The sequence below is a fragment of the Mus pahari genome, chromosome 17, assembly GCF_900095145.1.
Source record: "Mus pahari chromosome 17, PAHARI_EIJ_v1.1, whole genome shotgun sequence".
Classification (NCBI taxonomy): domain Eukaryota; kingdom Metazoa; phylum Chordata; class Mammalia; order Rodentia; family Muridae; genus Mus; species Mus pahari.
In genome coordinates, this window is record NC_034606.1 from 17,616,809 (window position 1) to 17,634,125 (window position 17,317).

A 17,317-nucleotide genomic window follows, 5' to 3' on the forward strand; every position below is an offset into this window, starting at 1 on the left:
AGCTGCATATGTAGCAGAAGATGGCCTAGTCGGCCATCATTGGGAATAGAGGCCCCTTGGTCTTGCAAACTTTATATGACCCAGCACAGGGGAAGGCCTGGGCCAAGAAGTGGGAGTGGGTGGGTAGGGGAGCAGGGTGGGGGAAGGGTATAGGAGACTTTTAAGATAGCATTTGAAATGTAAATGAAGAAAATATCTAATAAAAATTGGAAAAAAAAAGAATATCAGAGATATGAAAATTGCTTTTTTATTGTTTTTTTTTCAAGACAGGGTTTCTCTGTGTAGCTCTGGCTGTCCTGGAACTCACTCTGTAGACCAAGCTGGCCTCAAATTCAGAGATCTGCCTGCCTCTGCCTCCCAAGTGCTGGGATTATAGGCATGCTCCACCCCTGCCTGGCTGAAAAAATTACTTTTTTAACAAAAAAAGCTATGAGAAAAAAACAATTAGTAAGAAATCTCACTTGAAATTTAAAATATCAATGGTTTTTATTAAAAAATAAAAATTCAGAAGACAAGAAATTTACAAAAGCTAAAATAGTAAACACAGGGAAGGAAAATGGGAATGGCTAAATAAGGAGGGCTAACATATCATGAACATGAATGACAGAAGGAAAAGCAAAGGGGGCAAAACAGGAAAATTATAAATAAATGACAGAGCAGTGAAGAGTACAGGAAACCCACTGACATTAGCAAACAGGCATGCATATGCAGGAGAGTGGCCTAGCACACACCTACAGCACACACATCGCTGGTCATTGCAGAAGACTAGGCTAGAAAAGAAAGACACGGGGACTAGAAAATAATTCATTCATTCATTAAAGGATCAAGAAAAAAGTAACAACAGAATTTTCATCAGAAACACTATCTTCAAAACTCAGAGAGAAGGAGAAGCCCCTGACTAAGCCTTAAGTCAGTCAAGCTAACAGCCAAAGTCTCTAAAGATGAATGGCTTGATGCAAATAAGCAGAAAATCAAACTGGCATGTTCTTTTTGATACTCCCATTCGGAAATGTGCTCTCGCAATGAAAGAAAAAGAGATGAAGGGAAGACAAGTTTCAAAAGTGAAAGACAAAAGTAAGTCCCAGAAAAGCCATCCGAACTTCTTAGGATGAAGCCATAAAACACATTCCCAGTTGGATCAGGAGTGTTGGGGAGCTTGCAAGGAACAATGACAGAACACATGAGATGAACATTTGAGAATAATTAAAATCTGTGGCTAGCAACTTAAAAACTGGTCTCAGCTAGAAACTTGAAGGAAAACAAACCTCTCTGTAACAAAAACAGGCAATCATGGTATACTATTTGGTTTTGCAGAAAACAATATTTATGAATCATGATGACAAAATAACCCATTATGTTTTAGCTTGATTAAAATACCATCAAACCATAAAGAAGCAAGAAATCAATAAATACTGTATCAAGACAGAACAAGCAAGACAGCACGTTGTCTGAACAGCCACTGAAAAGGAACAGTTAGGGGTAGAAGGTGACATTGTTATATAAGTATACACCCTCCCAGTAGTTCCCATGTCTCGGTACAAATCTTTTGATATTGCTTGATTTGGTTTTTTTTTTTTTTTTTTTTTTATTTTACTTATATGAGTACCAGAAATTTATTAACACTGAACTATTTTAGAACAGTCTTAGCTTCAAAGTTATACCAAGAATCAGGACAAAGGAAATATGGCTTCATAGAAATTTCAGAATTGACTTTAGTGTTAACAGTCTTGTTTATAGTAAAAAGTACTGACTAGTACTTCTGTTTGCCAGGTCCTATTCTAAGTGCTTTAGAAATATAAAGCCAAATAAAATCTGATATATACCTTTATCCAGGTCTTTCTACCCATTTCTGTACACAGACTACCAATCCCCAAACTCTCCCTTTCTGCATTTATTTTAGGCAAAACTTTCAGATTATCTTTCCTAAAATCGTAGCTTGATTTAACTATACTCTATACTTAAGAAAATGTAAGTCTCTATTGTATCAAATGAATCTGATAGAAATGTCATTAAATCTCTGCTGGATTTCCCTATGAATTATCTCCCCTACACATTTCCAGTGAACTTCCCCAAAACCAGTCCTTTTGTATCTTTAGAAAACATGCACTGGGTACCTTTTCTCCATTTATTCTCTAAGCATTCATACCTTGAAGATAAAACGTTTCCTCACCCCACTACCTTCACTTCTCAAGGTCTCTGAAGAACAGTGTGGATGCCCCAGTTCTGCCTACATTGTCATCTTCTGTCACAACGAGTACTTCTTCAGCTGCATGGTGTTCCATTTCTTTGTCTGAACCCCACATTTTCCGACCAATGTCCCCCAGCTACTCATTGCCACCAACTCTATCATAGGTCTCTCATCTGAGTTCTTGCCTACTCTTTCCTACTCAAATGAATGTCATTGACCATAGCTGCGTCCATCGAGGACCCAAATAGTGGCCTCTCTTGATGGCTCCAGTTCTCTCTGGGCTGTGCTGACTCCCTTTGCCTTTCGTCTTTCAGCCCTGGGCTATACACTGTTGTTAGTCTTTTGATCAATTTAATTCCCCCTTGATCATATCTGTATATCTTTAAGTACATGCATCAGTACATGTTACAGCATATGAAATGGTGAGAAACTCTGAATGCCACCAAGAAGAAAAGCTACATGAGCCATCTGGGGTGAATTCTCTGGGCCACCAAGATGCTGGCCCATATGACATTCATCTGTCCCTTGCCTTCTATCTAAATGTTTGCCCTCTTTGTCACAGACTGTGGGCTTTCTGAGTAAGAACCCACTGGATTTACTTTTATGTAGGTGTTTAGAAAATTACTTCTACTATGTAAGTTCTATATGGTCCACTAGTCCTGGGCAGTTCCTGGATGGTAGAAGAGTTTTGCAGGCACTCTATGTCTATAGATGTCACTGTGATTGGGACTTCTGAGAGAACACAGTCCTGACTGCAGTGAACAAAGAGAACACAGAGGATTCTGAAGACCGGAGCACTTTGATCCAGAGATGTGTGAACCCAGAAGCAGTCTGAGATTGGCATCATGTCTTTAACTAGTTTTCAAAGGAATCAGACTTGGCCAAACCCAAAGAGAACTTTGCCAAGCACTTTTCCCCTTAATTTTTAAACCCATGTGTATTTTAAGGGAAATTCAATCCATATGTTTCTGATTCATTTACACTTAACTCATCAAAATGTTGTTTTGTAAGAGTTATTTGATGTCCCAGTCTTTTGAGCTTTTGTAAAGAAATGTTTTGCATCCTTAGAAATAGAAACTCTCTTTGGGCAAGTCACACACACACACACACACACACACACACACACACACACACTCAGGAACTGATCCCTCAAAAATTTGAAATCATTGCAAACCTGAAGGCCCACAAGGTTCCAGATACATCTTCCTGGTCTAACATGACTTCCATCTCTGTAGTAATCTCAGGGATTTTGTCAAGGAGGCATGGAGTTGCACAAGGATGGAGGTCTAACTGACAAAAACTGTAAAACAAGGATAATTAAAAGCTCCAAAAAGGGAGACATAGATGTTGAGGTTGGTGGAAAGATGTAAGGAAGCTATAAATCAAACACCAGAAACAAAGAGGATAAAAGAGCAAAATATCTGTGTACTGTTCAAAGATGAGGAGGGGAAAGAGGAAAATGTGCACAAATATATGTCCCGGAACACATCTATCAGACCTTCAGGATCCTGATTTAGAAAAGCAAATGCCCTGGCCATAAGGAAAGCTATCATCGAAGTATGTTCCTAATTATTCTGATGAGAATGTGTTCTTGAGCAATGGTGGTTTTTGCTCCCCACTCTGCAGGCTTGCTTGCTTGCGTTCTGTCACTAAGGTTGGTGCCACCAGTGCTGATTTCTGCAGGCTTTGCATTTCTTTCCTCTCCCATCTTTATTGTGGACCACATGCAGTCAGAAACACCAGTCTCCAGTGTGCCAGAGAAGTGGGTGTTTACAAACACAAATGACCTAGCCCAGAGATGGCTTATTCATGCTCCACATTAACACACTAGCAAGTCATGACACTGATGCCCAGAAAACAAAGCTAAGTCAGACTCACACTTTGCCAGCTCCTTCTTGATAAAACATTCTACTTGAGATGCCATAAAAACAATAAAATACAAGAAAGCATAAAGCAATGTGCAAAGACAAGGAGGAAGGAAATTTTCCCTATAGAGCGTTGAAACACGAATAACAATCACTCCAAAGGTGGGAGAAAATTTGGGTAAAATTATTTGAATTTATAAGGAAGAGGATCCAAGGAGACTAGGAAGAAGGCAAATGAATAAAGAATGACAAAACCACACCAAAATGCTGCCAACACAATTACATATGTTTTCAAGGTGAAGAGAAGGCAGGGCATCTAAGGAAGATGACACCATGGTAGAAGTGTGTGGTAGAAGGCATCAGATGAATGTTATCAAAGCATACTATGTGCATGTGTGAAAACAGAGAAGTGAAACTCATTATTTTGTAAAATATATTAGTATATGCTTATAAAATGAGAAATGAAGGAGATGGAAGAGGGAGGAGGCAGCAATGTCTCTAGCAGTGGTGGCTCATAGGAGAGCTGTAAGTTCAAAGCTTCATATAGTAAGACTTAGAAGGAAAGCAAGAGAGGAAAGGCATGATGGGAGTTTGCTCTTTCTTTAAGAGTAACTTCATCTAGGAAGACTAAAGTAAGGAAAACTCAAGTTTGATAAGGCTTGCTCATGGAAGTATGAGAGACCTTTCACAGATATCCTGGAAGTGTGGGAAATGAGGAAGACACTCCTACTTGGAAACTGAAATCAGGTAGTGTTCTCAGATGCTCACTACAAAACAGAATTATCCAGTCCTATTATCTGACCTGTCAAAAGTAATGGCACTATTTATCTATTTTTATGCTCTACCTCGAATATTAATTCCTTTAGGGGATGGGTATTGGTTCCTTTCTTTGTATCCAGAGAAGCTGACTCATCTTTAACATTTAACTCATACTTAGGGAATATTTGTGGAACAGAGTTAATGAGCCCACTTAAGAGAACAGCGCCATATTGCATTTTTGCTAATTCTTTCTTTGTATATTCAACCTCCACCAAGCAAGCTGGAGGCCCCTCCCTCCAAAGCCAATAATGATTAAACGTGAATGTCTATTCATTGGTTGTCTTCTTTGAGACTACAACCACACACCTTTTTAAAAAAAAAAAAAAAAAGAGTCTCTTGCTCCCTTTTTGATTCCTACCCACTCTTTGCAGAAATGTGTGGGCATTGTTAGTGTCTAACTATTCCTCTGTAGACCCACTTCTCCATCACCACTGAGCTTCCTCATACATTGTCATGACCAACTTTTTTTTTTTTTTTTGGTCAACTTGTAGTTAACTGGAAGAAGGAATCTCAGCTGAAAGACTTCCTAGATCCAATGTTTCTTTGGCCATTTGTCTAAATTGTTAACTGGTATGGGAGGGTCAGCTTACTGTATGTGGTAGCACAGCCCTGGGCAACTGGAATATATATATATATATATATATATATATATATATATATATATATATATATAAAATCAGCTGAGCATAAGCCAGGGTGAGAGTGCCAGTAACCAGCATCCCTCCAAGGTCTCTAAGTCTTGACTCCCAGTCCTTGCCTTGAGTTCTTGCTCTGACTTTGCTCGGTAATGGAGTGTATCTGGAAGAGTCAGCTAAGATAAACATTTTACTCCTCAGGTTGCTCTTGTTCAGATTGTTTTATCATAGCAACAGAAAAGCAAACTCTAACACCCTAGGATTATTTTTTGCCAGCCTAGAATTGAGCCATGGTTACCCAGCACCCTCTGGGATTCCTGATAATCATCTGCCCCTCCTCCCACAACCTCTGAAGAGTGTCTCAATTTCTGTTCCTGGTGATTAACATTGTTTCCCCAGCTGTCCAGCACGCTATAACCCACCCCATGTGGACGGCGCTTGTGAGGCAATGCCACCTAACACCAGCAGTCACCAAGCTACTCTGAAAGGGACACTTGCCTCCTGACACAGAAAAAAAAAAAAATCACAGCCAGAATCATTGGGAAAGGGAGTGAGCAATCGGCTAGAGGTCAAGCCAAAGTAAGCATTTTCTCTTTGTCCTTTTCTAATTACTAATTTCAGAAGAAGAGTGTAAGAATATAGCGACGTATACAACCATTCAGAGTCATTAAAATAAAAAACCTCAGAATTTAAAAAAGGCCTTCAAAAAATGTTCAAAATGCAATTAGAGATGAAATCTCTGAGAATCTGATAGAATCCAGGAGCCCTGATCATGCAAAAATATACTGTTGTGTGCTGCATGTTAAGAACTTGGCTTTAGTGTTCAACTAAGCTAACTGATACCCTCTGTCAGTGATGGAAGCCACAACATGTTAATGTTAATGACATCTAACCTGCCTTCAAATACCAAGATCCTATGGTTTAAAAATATTAATAATATGAGAAGTATGTTTGCAATCCTTGCCATATGTCAGGACCTATATCAACTGCTTTGTTTGTGCTGCTTCTTAAATGTTTTTATGATAAAATGGTTAGCTTGGTATAATAATAACATCTCAGTAAGACAGTAATATAGATGAGGAGACTGAGTTGTGGGAAAGCAGTGTGCTATTGTGAGAGTTCTGTGGTGTATTAGTGAGCCAAGATAATAACTGTCTACCTCTGTGGCAAGATAGGTTAGGTTATGACCCCAAGTACCAGTTGAATATTGCCACATCAACAGTAACAGTGTCTTGTGACTGATGGTCATGTATACCAGAGCAACCAGTATTCCAAATGTTTCTGGTCACTTTTTATAAGGTGTTAACCCCCTAGGGTATCAGGGAGGCATGGAATTGCTACGGCCCAGAGGAAAGGTATGTCCCATCCACGAGCACTTCAGTAGCCAGCATGAATCACGTGGGCAGAAGGATGAGAGATAAGACTTGTAGTCTTACCTGGTGGCAAGTTTCAGAAAGTCTACTTATTATTGGTGTACTGGCTAGTTTTGTGTCAACTTGACACAGCTGGAGCTATCACAGAGAAAGGAGCTTTAGTTTGGGGAAATGCCTCCATGAGATCCTGCTGTAAGGCCTTTTCTCAATTAGTGATAAAGGAGGGAGGTCCCCTTCTGGGTGGTGCCATCTCTGGGCTGGTAGTCTTGGGTTCTATAAGAGAGCAGGCTGAGCAAGCCAGGGGAAACAAGCCAGTAAAGAACATCCCTCCATGGCTTCTGCATCAGCTCCTGCTTCCTGCCCTGCTTGAATTCCAGTCCTGACTTTCAGTATGGAAGTGTAAGCTGAATAAACCCTTTCCTCCCCAACTTGCTTCTTGGTCATGATGATTATGCAGGAATAGAAACCCTGACTAAGACAATTGGAAAATCAAAATCCACACTAGTACCAAAAGCCATCAGTTTAAGAAATGAAGTGTCATTTAGTCACGAGTTTTCATACATAATACAATCACAGTATGGGGATTAACCCCTGACAAATACCATTACTCACTATCTGATCTGGGGTCTCTCAAGGTTTGATCATGACCTATTTGAGATGTTGATTGGTCTAGGTTTAGACCTACAGAAAGCATACCATTTCCTATGTTACCACAGTTCATTAAAACAGAGTTTCCATGCCCCCACCCCTTACTACACAAATCATTCTAATCTGGAAGCTTAAAGTAATAGAAACAAATTTCTTTTGATTTTAATGTCCTCAAATGTTTGTGGAACATTTTTTTTTCTGGTTTGCCAAGTGCAGATGCTTTTTCCATTAACCATCTCATTTGAGCAGCCTTTCATATAGAAATTATTTCCTCCAGGTCTTTCCACCTGACAAGATGGACTACCAGCATGCTGAGCAAGAGAAAAATCAAAACCCAAAACCCAATCATAGCACAGGGCCATGTTGCTGAGAGGGGACAGAGCTGAAAACCATCTTTCCTTCTGATTGTAAGGGCTCTGCATCCTTCCTGTCACAACTCCCAAACATGTGTGACAATTATCTTGAGCTGCTAATGAAAGCAGTCACAGGCTGTGCTCTCCTTTGAGCAAGGTGATCTGAAAACAAAAGGGGCTCATCCCAAAATGGTTCTGACAGAGGCAGCTGTCCCTGAAAAGGGCACGCCAGTTTCCAAGAGACAAAGTATATGCCCTCTTAAAAGTCATGAAAATGAACAGGCATCATACTTCCCTCTTCTGAAAAGATTTTATTAGCAGATAAAAAAATAAGACCCGGAGTGGGCAGGTGTAGATATGGAAGACCTGTGATTGATTTAGGGACCACCTTCTGTAAGCCTCGTCTTTAACACTGCTTGTGTTAATGATGGCTACAGTCTATACAAGGCTCATTCTGTAAAAGCCCAGGCTGAAACATTTTACATGCATTGTTTTACACTTTACCTCATAATGACCCCATAGTGTAGACATGGTCATTACTCCTTTCTCCACATGAGGAGCCCAGGCCTTGGAGATGGCGTGCCAACATCATGCACAGCTGACAAGAACCAAACAGAGATTTGAACACAGACTGTCCCCTTGCTGTAACTTAATGAGCTTGGTGAGCCTGTTGCCTGGATATACATATTAGTTTTTCCTTAACACCCAGGGAATGGCAGCAGTGAAAGGTTATGGGACTCTCCTGGGTTGTACAGCCTGAGTGATTGAAAGAGACCCTGTGTCAAAACTTTTAAAAAACATATAGAGGATTAGTATAGCTCGAGGACAGGGAACTTGTCAAACATACACAAAACTCTGGGTTCAAATCCTGGCACCTTTCAAAAGTAAAAAGGGAAAAGGAGAAATATCTGCACAGCCAGCAGTGATGGGTGGGGATGATCTCATCCTTAGCATAGCAGAGACCACCTATAGCAGAAAGCAGAGGGTGGGCTTTTCGCAAACCCTTCCATCCCTTTCATCTTAGAAACTACTTCAAAAGACAGGACACCACAGAGATTAATCCCTACAGGATGGCACAATCATATCAGATCTACTTCCCTACTGTGGTTCTCGGTCCACTGATCTCTCCACTGTTAACCTTGGGGGCTGACGACGAACAGGCTTCCCACTGGTTTCCAGAGGGTTTTGAGGCCCCTTCCATGGGAGACTGGCACAGGCCAGGCAAACTGAAACAACCTCACAGGGCTCACTGCTGTTCAGAGCCATTCTGTTTCTGCAGGTTTGTTTAAGGCACCACACCTCAAGCCCTTTCTAGTCACATCTAATACCACTTGGGGTCACCACTGCAAGGGTATCTCCATCCATAAAGACCATGCATTCCTATACTTCTAGGACTAAGTGTGGCACCTTTCAAAGAATGTGCCACCTGAAGCTTGGCTCTCTGTGCTTTTTCATTTCCCCAGCAGGCGAGGGGAATAAAGACAGCCAGTCACTTGTGAGTCTGGCAAACTTACAAGAATCATCTTAATAGCTGAGGAACTGTTGAACAGCAGTGTTGAAACATTTTTTCTGATTTAAAAATACTGCACCAATTGCTCCCCCAAATGTCCCGCCTACATAGGAGAGTGAGCTGGGAGATGCAACTGCAGCAAGACAGCAAGGAAAGCAAAGGGACCCAGGAGGCCAAAGTGACAGAAATATGACCTGTTCCTGTGGTTCATGGCACTACGCAGGTAGGAGCAGTGAGCACACAATTGTGCCCTATAATTTATGTATCTGGGTAAATCTGAGAAGAAAAACAAGAGCCCAATTCTTAGGGAAAAATTAAAAATCACACCCCATAAAAGGTGAGATATTACTTTCAAAAAAAGAAATATAGAATGTTCATACCTCTGAGACAAATCCTATGGTCACCTGGGCTATGGATGTAATTGTAGAGATGGTGGTGGTGGTGGTGGTGGTGGTGGCCACTAAGTCAATATGACTTAGGTTCGAACCTCTCATTCTGGGATTTGATGACCCTCAAACACCCGTGCTGCAAGAGCAGCTGCCGAAGCAGCCTCAATACTGCCTTACTGACTCCTCCAGCATCCTGGGGCTGTGCTTTCTACTCATCTCTAGGATACAAAAAGGTAAAAGTGATACTGGCCTCCTGCTGTCTTGCCTAGTCTCATAAACACCTCAGTGGAGTGGATAATTTTACCTCTGAGTCTAGCAGCTACAGGCTCCGAGAAACAAAACCGATGTCAAGAGTAACTGCAGCTGGGCGGGATGGCACACAACTGAAACCCCAGCTGTAGAAGGCAGAAGCAGGAAGAATGCCACATCTGAGGTCAAGCTGGACTACATATTGAATTCCAGACAAAAATGCACACCAAGACTTTATCTTATAAAAGAAAGAATGAAAGAGAAAGAAAGAAAGAAAGAAAGAAAGAAAGAAAGAAAGAAAGAAAGAAAGAAAGAAAGAAAGAAAGAAAGAAAGAATCAAAACACATTCCCCCCTACACACCTTTAAACCATCATCTTTGGACTGGAATATTCCTAGTACCCAAGTAGGTCTATACCTCTTTAAATACCCCTGGATCTTTCTACCATGTGAGTTAATGCCTTAGTCTTGGAGGACACTGTGATTCCTCCCAATCCCATGGTAGACTGTGCTCAGTATCTCCTACTGCTGTACTATCGCAGATGTGTTTTGTTTTCTGAGCTATAATCTTAATATTGCTGACATCCCCTAAAACATTAGTGGCCAAATATTAAAGTAACCCTGCAAATGATGCAGTCTTTGAAATGTCTAAATCCTGTGGTCAACATAGCCTGACATTTCAGTTTTTAACATTTCGACTGGAGCTCTTCCTCTTCCTGGTGATAAGTACACAGAACTTGCCTAAGGTTTTTGGAAGCAATTGTTTTCTTTCATGGGCACTCGATTCATTTGCTTTATCATTCAGCAAACAGTTTATGAGTTCCTATTATGTCTTCTCAGCACTGCAGTTACAACAATGGTGAAGCTATCAAAAGAGACATTTCTTTACTCCTATGGGACCTTACCGTGTTGTTGAAAAAGGCATAGTTTTATGTTATAAAAACAAAATATAAATGTAGAACAAACTTACAGTGCAAACCAAAACACTAGAACACATCTGTTGTATACAAAAAAAAAAGTAGGAGAAGGCAGAATTTATGATAGCATTCAGTTGGTAATGAGATCAATATAAAGGGATGTGCCCACATATTTTTTTAATGAATCAAAATAACCATAACTACCATGGAATGTGATACATTTATAAAGAGATGGAATGTGTCACGTGCATACTTCTGGAGACACTGTTCTCCAGAATCTTGCTGCAGTCATCTCTACCCATCACGTGAGGTCACAAGCAACAGTGTATTTCCAACAGTGGTTAACAGGCAAATGAGTTTCAAACCCATTGAGCTGAGAGCCTGAAGCGTGCAGAGTATTTCTTACTTTAGATGCAAAGGCTGAGAGATGATTTTCTGAAGAAATGCCATTTGAGAAAAGCTCTTGGGCCACTGAGAAAGGAAGGAGGGATCCTATCAGCCAGGAAGACGGAAAGCTCGAATCTCCTAAGCCCTGAGGCTCCCTGCTATACAGACAACTCACAAGACCCTGACCTCACCTCCTCCCATCGGGGTAGACTTTCCATGTTCCGCCCTCCAAACGACTCCAGATTATCGTGAACTTGACTGTTCTGTTTGCCGTGTTCTCGTTCCTATCAGGTGCCAAGGTTGGAAGGAGTAAAAAGAAGTCAAGTACAGGGTAAACCAAATTGAAGAACCGACAAAGAAGAACTCATACAGTACCAAGTCCTTCTCAGACAATCTTCAGTCAAGGGTCCCCTGCCTAGATCACAAAGGGCCACCGGAACTCAAGTGGGCAGCAGGACTAGAACAGAAGCTACCTATTCAGATCTGAGGCCCGGTCCAAAGTAGATGGTGCTCACTCCCCAGGTGACTTCCTGACACTTTTGCACATCCTTGTTTTAGGCATGAGCATGAAAAGCTGAAAGTAGAATCCTCCAGTCCTGGGAAGAACGTCGGAGAAAATGAACAATTAAGAGGTCGACACGATGGAGGACAAGATGTCTAGAAAACTAAATAATAAAATTTTCCTAACTTAGCAAAATGCGCCAACCTATGACTTTGTTTTCTCTAGAAATGAAGTTCATACAAGTTCAACGTACAAAAGGGAAGTGAATATTCATAAAGTTTATTTTCCTGAAAGCCTTGTGTTTGAAAGGAAGTCAGATTGAATCATTTACAAATCAGGTGTGGGAATCCGGATCTTCTTCCAAGTGCTCAGTCTGGTGAGAATTTGTACTTCAGAGCTCATGGGGGGGGGGGTCTCTGGCAAGCAAAGATTTTGAGAGGAAAAGCAGAAATATGATTTGCTACTCTGTGAACAAGGCAATTCTGGAGGCAGATAATTCAGCTCTGAGGTGCAAGTAGTGCTACCAACAAACATGCTGCTGGACCCTCACTAGTCCAAACACAACTGCTTCTGACCTGGAAGTTGCTTTCGCATCAGGCCACCAATCAGTTGGAAAGAAAAACTAGAAGCTAAGTGTGTTCAACCAGTGAACCAACCCTCTTCCCAGTCAAGAGGTCTTCACCTTGTACCCCCTCACCTTTGCGTCTGAGAGGGTGCCCCCACCCCCACTCCCAACCAACCACCCCCCTCACCAACCCACCCATCCACTTCCACCTCACCCCCACCACATACCCCCTACACCCTTCTTCCCTAGTGCATCAAGAGTACTAGGTGCATCTTCTCCCACTGACGCCAGACAAGTCAGTCCTCTGCTACATATGTCATTGGTTGGGGGGTGTCAAATCTTTGATACATTTTCTTCTTAAATCATTAACCATCCTGAGCTCTTTCTTATATCCTTCTCGGCAAGGTCTTGAGTTGCCAGTTTGGAAACAAACAGCTCCTAAGAACTTCTATTATGATACCCAGTTTCTATACTGAACGAATAATAGGGAAATCTTGGTGCATAATGAAGATTTATAAGACAATGTAAATGGAGAATTTAGCATGACACACGGTACAAACTGTGTACGTTTCAAAACAGTGTCTGTTTGCTAATGCCAAGATGATTCTTAATTAAAATGTAGATGTGGGCTTAAAGAAAATCTGTATTAGAGAATTTACAGACATTACTGTTGGAAGAAGTGTTGGGTTGTGTTCTGGGACAGAAACTTTTGCTGGTACCTGGTCAAGTTATTGTTGAATATATATATATATATATATATATATATATATATATATATATATATATATATATTTTTTTTTTTTTTACAGGGCATTAAGTTCAGTTAGTGATGCCTAGTTGTTTATGGGTGTAGGGCCATCTGTAGGAGTGTGGGAAATCTATCAGTGGTCACTCCATCAAAAAAGAATTGTCCTTCCTCCCCTGAACAGTACCTACTGCCAACTGCTCCTCAGTAATGGGTGTGGCCTGGAGATCATCTGCCCAGTCTACTCTGGCATTTTGGCTGGCGTGATTTTTTTTTTTAAAATAGGTCTTATATTGATTACCACAGCTGTTAAGAGTTTGTGATTGCAATAGCTAGGCCTTGTCCACAAGATAGCACTTCACAGCATGCAACCCATTCTCTGGACAAACATTCTTTCTACTTCCTCTTCTGCAGTGTTCTCTAAGACTCAGAGTTGGCAGTAATGTAGATTCTTCAATTAGGGCTGAGCACTGAGTCACTTATTTTTGGCATATCGATAGTCAAGTCTTAACACATAGATGAGCACAACATAAGAACCCGCAGATATTATGTGTGTATTTGTACAAAAATCAGACAAAAGAAAGCATAATACACTGAGCTCATTATATTCACAGGACATTGGTTTAGAACGCCCCAAAGTACCAAATTCTGAGGGTAACTAAGTCNTTAATAAAAAATGACATTATATTTGTGTATATATTTCACATGTTCTTTCATATAATTATTTTCTAGACTATACTATCTAATTCTATATAAGTCAAGGAAACATTGTTCATAATCAGTACATATACAACTTTGTAACATTTTCCAAATATTTTCAAACTGAGGTTGGTTAATTACATGGAAAGGATCCCATAGACATGAAAGATAGATAGTTTGACTCCTCTTAAAAATCATAAAAAGAAGGTGTATATTAGTGGGTATAGGAAATATATAGCCAATTTCTATCTAGGAAAGAGTTAAACTGAATTTTAGACAATTAAGTCTGAACGTTTAATAATGGTGGTTGTTTCTTGACTCACTTATTTCTGAAATAATTTCTTTCTTAAACTAATTCAATACATTCCACTGTCTTCTTCCTAGTTTTAAATTTTGAAAAAAAAAATATGCGTCTGGAGAAAAATGATTGTTTCTCTCATTTAGAATAAGTGATAAAATTTTGAATGCAATTCGTATAAACTTGAGATAGAACAGTCTGTTTCTTTCTGGAAATTAAGATCAGGATGTTGGATGATTAGGAAAGTAAGTTCAAGTGAATAAAATGCTTACAGTTGAAATGGGTTTAGTGAAGAATTCATCTTCAGAATGAGAGTGTGCACCAGTGTTTAAAATATATTGTGTTGTTATCCATATATCATTATTCTCACCGGCGGACTTAATATCTTTTTGTTATTGTCTTAATTAAAGGGCTTATTGTCATGGTACCAAAACATTTGGTGAAGGGAACATCATTAATAAGACCTAAAGAACTGACCCCCACGTCTTGACCACATATCCAAAACCCCGCTATAACTAAGCAGACGTAATGTCAAGGTGAAACCAAGAACCGGGGAAAGCTATTGAAGTTTCGCTACTATATGTAACATTATCTATTATTTTAAAACCATGAGGTAGGTCCTGAAGGATTCAGAATGTCTAAGGATTTTTATTTGAGACAATGGCCTGTTCCTAAATTCACAGAGAAAAGAAAGAAAACCAAAGATCTATGTTGGATAATCTCATGCTGATTGCATTCCACTGACAAGTTCATGGTGAAAAAAACAGAGCCCGAGTGGTCTGAAAAATATGTTTATGAATATAATTACTTATGGTACAATTCCCCTATTATCACACAAGGAAGATTTTAAGGAATGATGATATTAAGGTCATCAAATTTTTCTTAAGAATTACTTTTGATATTTAACATAATAGAGTAAATATGGTTACTCTTCTCATTAATTTTCATATTTAGCAGTCAAATAACTTATTAAATATTTTAAAATTAGATTTCCCAAAAGTTTGAGAACTGAAGGTCAGTGATTGAGAATTACTTGTATAAAAACAAATACTAAAGAATGAAGATTCTGAATTTAAAATACAGTACATTACCTTTCTAAGAGAGCCTGATATGCTAAATGGAACATTCTTACCTTTCTAAGAGAGCCTGATATGCTAAATGGAACATTCTGAAACTATATCATAAAGAATAATTAACACTGGTTTCAATAAATACAGTTAACAAGTTAACTAATAATGACTATCAAAATATCAGTTACTGACTTCTGCTCTGAGGGACCCACCCAGAGCCCTCAGGATACAGGATCTGAGGAGCAGCCTGGGACAGGATCCTTCTAGTTTCAGTCTGCATCCTGGAGTTGGCCCTGTGCCACAGCTATCTATACCCAAATTCCTCCCATCGAGAACTGGTCTCCCAGCAATACTGACACAAAGGCTTGCAGGATGGAAAAGCCACAGTCAGAGATAGCAAGACCAACTAACATCAGAGACAACCTGATGTTAAGGGGCAAGGGCAAGAACATAAGCAAAAGAAACCAAGGCTACTTGGCATCATCAGAAACCAGTTCTCCCACCACAGTAAGACCTGGATACCCCAACACACCAGAAAAGCAAGACTCTGATTTAAAACCACATCACATGATGATGATAGGAGACTTTAAAAAGGACATAAATAACTTCCTTAAAGAAATACAGGAGAAGACAAGTAAATAGCTTGAAGCCCTTAAAGAGGAAGCACAAAAATCCCTTAAAGAAAAACACAACCAAACAGGCAAAGGAATTGAACAAACACATCCATAATATAAAAATGAAAATAGAAACAATAAAGAAATCACAAAGAGAGACACCCTGGAGATAGAAAACCTGGGGAAAAGATCAGGAGTCATAGATGCAAGCATCACCAACAGAAAACAAGAGATAGAAGAGAGACTCTCAGCTGCAGAAGATACCATAGAAAACAATGACACTACAGTGAAAGAAAATGCAAAAAGCAAAAAGCTCCTAACCCAAAACAGTCAGGAAATCCAGGACACAATGAGAAGACCAAACCTAAGGCTAATAGTTATAGAAGAGAGTGAAGATTCCCAACTTAAAGGGCCAGTAAATATCTTCAACAAAATTATAGAAGAAAACTTCCCTAACCTAAAGAGACATCCATAAACATACGAGAAGTCTACAGAACTCCAAATAGATGGGTTCAGAAAAGAAATTCCTCCTATCACATAATAGTCAAAATACAAAATGCAAAAATAAAGAACATTAAAAGCAGTAAGGGCAAAATTCAAGTAACATATAGAGGCAGACCTATCAGAATTACATCAGACTTCTCACCAGAGACTATGAAATCTGGAAGATGCTGGACAAATGTCATACAGACATAGAACACAAATGCTAGCCGAAGCTACTATACCCAGCAAAACTCTCAATTATCATACATAGAGAAACCAAGAAATTCTATGACAAAAACAAATTTACACGATATCTTTCCACAAATATAGACATACAAAGGATAATAGATAGAAAACACCAACACGAGGAGGGAAACTACACTCTAAAAAAAGCAAGAAAGTAACATTCTTTCAACAAACCCAAAAGTAAATAGCCACAAAAACATAAAAATAACATCAAAAATAACAGGAGGCAACAAAGCAACAATCACTATTCCTTAATATCTATTAACATCAACGGATTCAATTACCAAATAAAAAGACATAGACTACCAGACTGGATACGTAAACAGGACCCAGCAATTTCCTGCATACAGGAAATGCACCTCAGTGACAAACACAGACACTACCTCAGAGGAACGGGCTGGAAGACAATTTTCCAAGCAAATGGAGCCAAGAAACAAGCTGGAATAGCTATTCTAATATCAAATAAAATCAACTTTCAACCAAAAGTTATCAAAAACTATAAGGAAGGACACTTCATACTCATCAAAGGAAAAATCTACCAAGAAGAACTCTCAATTCTGAACATCTATGCTCCAAATGCAAGGGCACCCACATTCATAAAACAAACTTTATTAAAGCTCAAAGCACACATTGTACCTCAAACAATAATAGTGGGAGACTTTAACACCCCGTTCTCATCAGTGCACAGATCATGAAAACACAAACTAAACACAAACACAGTAAAACTAACAGAAGTTATGGACCAAATGGATTTAACAGATATC